Here is a 10,664-nt window from a genome sequence, read left to right on the forward strand (position 1 = left end):
AACCATCCTTTTGGAATAACCCTTACTGGCTTGGTTTACCAGTCTTAACTTCACATGTTATGGTATAGACAATGCAAGCTGCAGCATGTTTGTGTCATGTAGACCTAGTAGCTGTAAAGGTCTGTCTCTGTTCTGTTGATCTGACACCCTGACATGAAGACAGACTGGTGTGTTGAAACAAAGACACTGATCACAGGGGTTGTGTCACTTTCATACTGTGGCTTGGAGCTGGGCTTGGGTCGCTTGGATTTCACACACACACGCACTCCCACACATGCACACACCCACACACCAGGAGCAAGAACCACACCTAGTGATTCAAACCTAATAAACTTTATTGGCATGGTCATTTTTTAAATTAAGCGTGAAATGGGTGCTCATTAGATAACGGCGATGGGATGCATATATATCTTGAATTTAGTAGAATGTCCAACCATGGGACAATCACACAAAACAAATGAATGATTTCTCTACCAGTTCGGTGAGGTATGAGGTCCTGTAGCCTAGCTCTAAGGCCTGCAGGCAGCACTAGGAGCAGGTTAGATTAGCTCGGGTTACATAGCTCCTACAGCGGCTTGCTAGTTTTGCATGGCACTACAGAGGTCCCTCCCTAACAGCTCAACAGACTATCCTAGGCATATATTTGACAAGGAACACAGGCCAATGCTGTCAAGACAGGGCATGGACTGTATCTCCACAAACAACAGGGAGACTTGATGGTCAGGGAGTCAGGGCAGCCTATTTGAATGTGAACTACTAAACAATTGAATCATAGGGAAAGTAGCACACTGCTATAGACACACACGCACACACACACACGCACACACACACACGCACACAGACCATGGGATTCAGGGTGTGTGAATCAGTGACTGTATAGCTGCATAGTCTTAATAGTGTGACAACTGCAGTGATTATAGTGTTTATTGTGGTAAAGTGACATTTCCGTAGACCTAGCACTGAAGGATTGTCCAACCTGGTATAACAGTAACCTGTAGGGCTGCCTTGCAGACTGACCTGTAGGGCTACCTTGCTGACTGACCTGTAGGGCTACCTTGTTGACTGACCTGTAGGGCTACCTTGTTGACTGACCTGTAGGGCTACCTTGTTGACTGACCTGTAGGGCTACCTTGTTGACTGACCTGTAGGGCTACCTTGTTGACTGACCTGTAGGGCTACCTTGTTGACTGACCTGTATGGCTACCTTGCTGACTGACCAGTAGGGCTACCTTGTTGACTGACCTTTAGGGCTACCTTGCTGACTGACCTGTATGGCTACCTTGTTGACTGACCTGTAGGGCTACCTTGCTGACTGACCTGTAGGGCTACCTTGTTGACTGACCTGTAGGGCTACTGTGTTGACTGACCTGTAGGGCTGCCTTGCTGACTGACCTGTAGGGCTACCTTGCTGACTGACCTGTAGGGCTACTGTGTTGACTGACCTGTAGGGCTACCTTGTTGACTGACCTGTAGGGCTACTGTGTTGACTAACCTGTAGGGCTGCCTTGCTGACTGACCTGTAGGGCTACCTTGCTGACTGACCTGTAGGGCTACTGTGTTGACTGACCTGTAGGGCTGCCTTGCTGACTGACCTGTAGGGCTACCTTGCTGACTGACCTGTAGGGCTACCTTGCTGACTGACCTGTAGGGCTACTGTGTTGACTGACCTGTAGGGATACCTTGTTGACTGACCTGTAGGGCTGCCTTGCTGACTGACCTGTAGGGCTACCTTGTTGACTGACCTGTATGGCTACCTTGCTGACTGACCTGTGGGGCTACCTTGTTGACTGCCCTGTAGGGCTACCTTGCTGACTGACCCGTATGGCTACCTTGTTGACTGACCTGTGGGGCTACCTTGCAGACTGACCTGTGGGGCTACCTTGCTGACTGACCTGTAGGGCTACCTTGCTGACTGACCTGTAGGGCTACCTTGTTGACTGACCTGTAGGGCTACCTTGCTGACTGACCTGTAGGGCTACCTTGCTGACTGACCTGTGGGGCTACCTTGTTGACTGACCTGTAGGGATACCTTGTTGACTGACCTGTAGGGATACTTTGTTGACTGACCTGTAGGGCTACCTTGTTGACTGACCTTTAGGGCTACCTTGCTGACTGACCTGTATGGCTACCTTGTTGACTGACCTGTAGGGCTACCTTGCTGACTGACCTGTAGGGCTACTGTGTTGACTAACCTGTAGGGCTGCCTTGCTGACTGACCTGTAGGGCTACCTTGCTGACTGACCTGTAGGGCTACTGTGTTGACTGACCTGTAGGGCTGCCTTGCTGACTGACCTGTAGGGCTACCTTGCTGACTGACCTGTAGGGCTACCTTGCTGACTGACCTGTAGGGCTACTGTGTTGACTGACCTGTAGGGATACCTTGTTGACTGACCTGTAGGGCTGCCTTGCTGACTGACCTGTAGGGCTGCCTTGCTGACTGACCTGTAGGGCTACCTTGTTGACTGACCTGTATGGCTACCTTGCTGACTGACCTGTGGGGCTACCTTGTTGACTGACCTGTAGGGCTACCTTGCTGACTGACCTGTAGGGCTACCTTGTTGACTCTCGCGTCTTGTGACGGCCGGCCGCCCAACAACCTGCCCACTTGACCTTATCCCCTCCTCTCTTCTCCAGACCATTTCCGGAGACCTTCTCCCCTACCTCACCTCGCTCATCAACGCATCCTTGACCGCTGGCTACGTCCCTTCCGTCTTCAAGAGAGCGAGAGTTGCACCCCTTCTGAAAAAACCTACACTCGATCCCTCCGATGTCAACAACTACAGGCCAGTATCCCTTCTTTCCTTTCTCTCCAAAACTCTTGAACGCGCCGTGCTTGGCCAGCTCTCTTGCTATCTCTCTCAGAATGACCTTCTTGATCCTAATCAGTCAGGTTTCAAGACTGGGCATTCAACTGAGACTGCTCTTCTCTGTGTCACGGAGGCTCTCCGCACTGCTAAAGCTAACTCTCTCTCCTCTGCTCTCATCCTTCTAGACCTATCTGCTGCCTTTGATACCGTGAACCATCAGATCCTCCTCTCCACCCTCTCCGAGCTGGGCATCTCCGGCACCGCGCACGCTTGGATTGCGTCCTACCTGACAGGTCGCTCCTACCAGGTGGCGTGGCGAGAATCTGTCTCCGCACCACGTGCTCTCACCACTGGTGTCCCCAGGGCTCTGTTCTTGGCCCACTCCTATTCTCGCTATACACCAAGTCACTTGGCTCTGTCATATCCTCACATGGTCTCTCATATCATTGCTATGCAGATGACACACAATTAATCTTCTCCTTTCCCCCCTTCTGACAACCAGGTGGCGAATCGCATCTCTGCATGTCTGGCAGACATATCAGTGTGGATGACGGATCACCACCTCAAGCTGAACCTCGGCAAGACGGAGCTGCTCTTCCTCCCGGGAAGGACTGCCCGTTCCATGATCTCGCCATCACGGTTGACAACTCCCTTGTGTCCTCCTCCCAGAGTGCTAAGAGCCTTGGCGTGACCCTGGACAACACCCTGTCGTTCTCCACCAACATCAAGGCGGTGACCCGATCCTGTAGGTTCATGCTCTACAACATTCGCAGAGTACGACCCTGCCTCACACAGGAAGCGGCGCAGGTCCTAATCCAGGCACTTGTCATCTCCCGTCTGGATTACTGCAACTCGCTGTTGGCTGGGCTCCCTGCCTGTGCCATTAAACCCCTACAACTCATCCAGAACGCCGCAGCCCGTCTGGTGTTCAACCTTCCCAAGTTCTCTCACGTCACCCCGCTCCTCCGCTCTCTCCACTGGCTTCCAGTCGAAGCTCGCATCCGCTACAAGACCATGGTGCTTGCCTACGGAGCTGTGAGGGGAACGGCACCTCCGTACCTTCAGGCTCTGATCAGGCCCTACACCCAAACAAGGGCACTCCGTTCATCCACCTCTGGCCTGCTCGCCTCCCTACCTCTGAGGAAGCACAGTTCCCGCTCAGCCCAGTCAAAACTGTTCGCTGCTCTGGCACCCCAATGGTGGAACAAGCTCCCTCACGACGCCAGGACAGCGGAGTCAATCACCACCTTCCGGAAAAACCTGAAACCCCACCTCTTCAAGGAATACCTGGGATAGGATAAAGTAATCCTTCTAACCCCCCCCTCAAAAGATTTAGATGCACTATTGTAAAGTGGCTGTTCCACTGGATATTATAGGTGAATGCACCAATTTGTAAGTCGCTCTGGATAAGAGCGTCTGCTAAATGACTAAAATGTAATGTAAATGTTGACTGACCTGTATGGCTACCTTGCTGACTGACCTGTGGGGCTACCTTGTTGACTGACCTGTAGGGCTACCTTGCTGACTGACCCGTATGGCTACCTTGTTGACTGACCTGTGGGGCTACCTTGCAGACTGACCTGTGGGGCTACCTTGCTGACTGACCTGTAGGGCTACCTTGCTGACTGACCTGTAGGGCTACCTTGTTGACTGACCTGTAGGGCTACCTTGTTGACTGACCTGTAGGGCTACCTTGCTGACTGACCTGTAGGGCTACCTTGTTGACTGACCTGTAGGGCTACCTTGTTGACTGACCTGTAGGGCTACCTTGCTGACTGACCTGTAGGGCTACCTTGCTGACTGACCTGTGGGGCTACCTTGTTGACTGACCTGTAGGGCTACCTTGCTGACTGACCTGTGGGGCTACCTTGCTGACTGACCTGTGGGGCTACCTTGCTGACTGACCTGTACGGCTACCTTGCTGACTGACCTGTAGGGCTACCTTGTTGACTGACCTGTAGTGCTACCTTGCTGACTGACAGGTTCTCTAGACCCCTCTGGGAAATGGTGACATTTGCAAACATAAATACAGTCATTGACACAGCAGTAAACAATTGATTTCAGTTTATGCAAAAAGAGACAGAGGCCTGTAGTAAAATATGATAGAGAATTGTAGCAACTCCACAAAATGAAAGAAAATTTGGTCACTTTTTTTGTCTTCATGAGCGTGAAATGGGTGCTCATTAGATAATGGCGATGGGATATATATATCTTGAATTTAATAGAACATTCAACCATCCTTTTGGAATAACCCTTACTGGCTTGGTTTACCAGTCTTAACTTCACATGTTATGGTATAGACAATGCAAGCTGCAGCATGTTTGTGTCATGTAGACCTAGTAGCTGTAAAGGTCTGTCTCTGTTCTGTTGATCTGACACCCTGACATGAAGACAGACTGGTGTGTTGAAACAAAGACACTGATCACAGGGGTTGTGTCACTTTCATACTGTGGCTTGGAGCTGGGCTTGGGTCGCTTGGATTTCACACACACACGCACTCCCACACATGCACACACCCACACACCAGGAGCAAGAACCACACCTAGTGATTCAAACCTAATAAACTTTATTGGCATGGTCATTTTTTAAATGAAGCGTGAAATTGGTGCTCATTAGATAACGGCGATGGGATGCATATATATCTTGAATTTAGTAGAATGTCCAACCATGGGACAATCACACAAAACAAATGAATGATTTCTCTACCAGTTCGGTGAGGTATGAGGTCCTGTAGCCTAGCTCTAAGGCCTGCAGGCAGCACTAGGAGCAGGTTAGATTAGCTCGGGTTACATAGCTCCTACAGCGGCTTGCTAGTTTTGCATGGCACTACAGAGGTCCCTCCCTAACAGCTCAACAGACTATCCTAGGCATATATTTGACAAGGAACACAGGCCAATGCTGTCAAGACAGGGCAGGGACTGTATCTCCACAAACAACAGGGAGACTTTATGGTCAGGGAGTCAGGGCAGCCTATTTGAATGTGAACTACTAAACAATTGAATCATAGGGAAAGTAGCACACTGCTATAGACACACTCACACACACACACGCACACACACACACGCACACAGACCATGGGATTCAGGGTGTGTGAGTCAGTGACTGTATAGCTGCATAGTCTTAATAGTGTGACAACTGCAGTGATTAGGCTTGGGTCTTGGGTCACTTGGAGTTCACACACCCTGCAAACAAGAACCACACCTAGTGATTCAAACCTAACAAACTTTATTGGCATGGTCATGTTGACAGTGCGGTCAAAGCCATTAGCAATGAATAGATAGTGGTACAAATACATAGTGCTTTATAGACGGTCATTAACATATGAGTGATGGTGAAGTAAAAGTAGTGGTTACTGTACTTCAACTCATAACTACACATTGATTTACATTACTATATGAAACAATGGTTCACACCTTAGAGATACAGATCCATTCCCATTTAGATACAGGTGTTTATCACACTGTCGTACACACACACACACACACACACACACACACACACACACACACACACACACACACACACACACACACACACACACACGAGCACACACAGGCGCACACACACACACACACACACACACACACACACACACACACACACACACACATACAAGCATGCAAGTACGGACTCACACAGGTACACACACAGATAAAGAGATATTCACGTGCAAGGTGTTTGGCCATTTGGACCCCTGATAATTTGTGCCAATTAGAGGCCTACAAGAGCTGATCACTGACAGGACCTTCCCTTTAACCTAGGAAGTCTCTGAGATACAGGTCATTCTACTGCTCCTGTCCACTGGAAAAAGTAGTACTTGACATAACTACTAAGATAAGATAACGCTGATAATTCATGAGGGAGGGGTGTTCTCTCATTTGATCCTAGAGGTTGAGGGAGGTGTCCTCTCATTTGATCCTAGAGTTGAGGGAGGTGTTCCCTCATTTGATCCTAGAGTTGAGGGAGGTGTTCCCTCATTTGATCCTAGAGGTTGAGAGAGGTGTTCTCTCATTTGATCCTAGAGGCTGAGGGAGGTGTTCTCCCATTTGATCCTAGAGGCTGAGGGAGGTGTTCTCCCATTTCATCCTAGAGGCTGAGGGAGATGTTCTCTCATTTGATCCTAGAGACTGAGGGAGGTGTTCTCCCATTTGATCCTAGAGGCTGAGGGAGATGTTCTCCCATTTGATCCTAGAGGCTGAGGGAGGTGTTCTCCCATTTGATCCTAGAGGCTGAGGGAGATGTTCTCTCATTTGATCCTAGAGGCTGAGGGAGGTGTTCTCCCATTTGATCCTAGAGGCTGAGGGAGGTGTTCTCCCATTTGATCCTAGAGGCTGAGGGAGGTGTTCTCCCATTTGATCCTAGAGGCTGAGGGAGATGTTCTCTCATTTGATCCTAGAGGCTGAGGGAGGTGTTCTCTCATTTGATCCTAGAGGCTGAGGGAGGTGTTCTCCTATTTGATCCTAGAGGCTGAGGGAGATGTTCTCTCATTTGATCCTAGAGGCTGAGGGAGGTGTTCTCCCATTTGATCCTAGAGGCTGAGAGAGGTGTTCTCCCATTTGATCCTAGAGGCTGAGAGAGGTGTTCTCTCATTTGATCCTAGAGGCTGAGAGAGGTGTTCTCCCATTTGATCCTAGAGGCTGAGAGAGATGTTCTCCCATTTGATCCTAGAGGCTGAGAGAGGTGTTCTCCCATTTGATCCTAGAGGCTGAGAGAGGTGTTCTCTCATTTGATCCTAGAGGCTGAGGGAGGTGTTCTCCCATTTGATCCTAGAGGCTGAGGGAGGTGTTCTCTCATTTGATCCTAGAGGCTGAGAGAGGTGGCCTCCATTTGATCTTAGAGGCTGAGAGAGGTGTTCTCCCATTTGATCCTAGAGGCTGAGGGAGGTGTTCTCTCATTTGATCCTAGAGGCTGAGAGAGGTGTTCTCTCATTTGAGCCTAGAGGCTGAGGGAGGTGTTCTCTCATTTGATCCTAGAGGCTGAGAGAGGTGTTCTCCCATTTGATCCTAGAGGCTGAGAGAGATGTTCTCCCATTTGATCCTAGAGGCTGAGAGAGGTGTTTTCTCATTTGATCCTAAAGACTGAGGGAGGTGTTCTCCCATTTGATCCTAAAGACTGAGAGAGGTGTTTTCCCATTTGATCCTAGAGGCTGAGGGAGGTGTTCTCCCATTTGATCCTAAAGACTGAGAGAGGTGTTCTCCCATTCGATCCTAGAGGCTGAGGGGGGTGTTCTCCCATTTGATCCTAGAGGCTGAGGGAGGTGTTCTCCCATTTTATCCTAGAGACTGAGGGAGGTGTTCTCCCATTTTATCCTAGAGGCTGAGGGAGGTGTTCTCCCATTTGATCCTAGAGGCTGAGGGAGATGTTCTCCCATTTGATCCTAGAGGCTGAGGGAGGTGTTCTCCTATTTGATCCTCGAGGCTGAGGGAGGTGTTCGCCCATTTGATCCTAAAGGCTGAGGGAAGTGTGCTCCCATTTGATCCTAGAGGCTGAGAGAGGTGTTCTCCCATTTGATCCTAGAGGCTGAGAGAGGTGTTCTCCCATTTGATCCTAGAGGCTGAGGGAGGTGTTCGCCCATTTGATCCTAGAGGCTGAGGGAGGTGTTCTCCTATTTGATCCTAGAGGCTGAGTGAGGTGTTCTCCCATTTGATCCTAGAGGCTGAGGGAGGTGTTCTCCCATTTGATCCTAGAGGCTGAGGGAGGTGTTCTCCCATTTGATCCTAGAGGCTGAGGGAGGTGTTCTCCCATTTGATCCTAGAGGCTGAGGGAGGTGTTCTCCCATTTGATCCTAGAGGCTGAGGGAGGTGTTCTCCCATTTGATCCTAGAGGCTGAGGGAGGTGTTCTCCCATTTGATCCTAGAGGCTGAGGGAGGTGTTCTCCCATTTGATCCTAGAGGCTGAGGGAGGTGTTCTCCCATTTGATCCTAGAGGCTGAGGGATGTGTACTCCCATTTGATCCTAGAGGCTGAGGGAGGTGTTTTTGGACAAAGAATGTAATCCAGATAGTGAGCCAGAAGGCAGCAGTAATAAGGTCCTGTCACGGCTGTTGTCGGTGAATGAGGACCAAAACGCAGCAGGTACGTGAATGCTCATCTTGATTTTTAATTATCTTCAAAATGAACGTACAAAATAACAAAACACGAACGATCAACAAAAACAGTCTGGTAAGGCACAAGGCAAAACACAGAACAATCACCCACAAATAACACATACAAACACACCCTAATATATGGGACTCTCAATCAAAGGCAGATAGACAACACCTGCCTTCAACTGAGAGTCCCAACCCCAATCAACCAAACATAGAAACACACACACTAGACTAACCCTAGAATTAACTAAACATAAACCAAAACCCGGAAATACTAAATCAAACACCCTTTACACAAACACAACACCCCGAACCACATAAAACAAATACCCCCTGCCACGCCCTGACCAAACTACAAAACAATTAACCTTATATACTGGCCAGGACGTGACAGGTCCATAGAATCACCCTGTTCTGATCAGAACATTCTGTTCAGGAGTTGTTATATGAGCTGTATATGAGCTACGGTGCTTACCCAGAAAATGTATTGTAGACTGTAGATCAAGTAGTAGAACAAGGGTGCACACTTCTAAAAAGGAATAGAACTTAGTTATTCAATAAATAAATAAATAAATAAAAATTTAAAAAATACTTTTCAAAAACATTTGTTTTACCTGTGCACCCATATTCTACTATTCATATTACCTGATCAGAACATTAAAAGGGCTCCATTTAGTCCAATATGTAAGTAAAGAGGGGAAGAATATGAGTAAAGAGGGGAAGAAAATATGTAAACCAGGCCTACACCTGAAGCGGATTCTCACCATAGAATGAGTAGAACAGAGTAACAGACTGAAAGCGGGACGGATGGATACTGCGAGATTCTGGCAATTAAGATTTTGGAAGTATTGTTATATGAGCTGTATATGAGCTATGGTGCTTACCCAGAAAATGTATTGTTATATGAGCTGTATATAAGCTATGGTGCTTACCCAGAAAAAGTATTGTAGACTGTAGATCAAGTAGTAGAACAAGGGTGCATACCTCTAAAAAGGCATTGAACTTAGATATTTAATTCAATAAATGTAAAAAAAAAAAAAGAAAGAAAAGCACAAAAATGCAGTGGTGTAAAGTACTTTAAGTAAAAATACATTAAAGCACTACTTTAGTAGTGTCACGTCCTGGCCAGTATAAGGATTAATTGTTATTGTAGTTTGGTCAGGACGTGGCAGAGGGTATTTGGTTTATGTGGTTCGGGGTGGTGTTTTTTCTAAAAGGGCATTTGATTTATGTATTCCGGGGTTTTTGGGCACTGTTCCTTGTTTATGTAATTCTATGTTTAGTCTAGGTAATCTGTTTCTATGTTGAGTTAATTGGGGTGGACTTCCAATTGAAGGCAGCTGTGTGGTGTTGACTTTGATTGGAAGTCCTATATTAGTTGGGTATGTTTGTCTGTGTATTTGTGGGAGATTGTTTCTTGTTTTGCCGAGTGAGCCTTTCAAGACTGTTTCGTTGTTTGTTTTGTTTTGGTGTGTTCATTCTGAGTTAATAAATGTCAAGATGCGCGTACACATACCTGCTGCGTTTTGGTCCTCCATTACCAACGACGACCGTGACAAGTAGTCTTTGGGGTATCTGTAATTTACTTAACTATTTATATTTTTGCCAAGTTTTACTTTTACTTCACTACATTCCTAAAGAAAATAATTTACTTTTTATTCCATACATTTTCCTTGACACCCAAAAGGACTCGTTACATTTTGACAGGAAAATGTTCCAATTCACACACTTATCAAGAGAACATCCCTGGTCATCCCTACTGCCTCTGA

This window comes from Salmo salar, chromosome ssa05 (genome assembly GCF_905237065.1).
Source record: "Salmo salar chromosome ssa05, Ssal_v3.1, whole genome shotgun sequence".
NCBI lineage: Eukaryota > Metazoa > Chordata > Actinopteri > Salmoniformes > Salmonidae > Salmo > Salmo salar.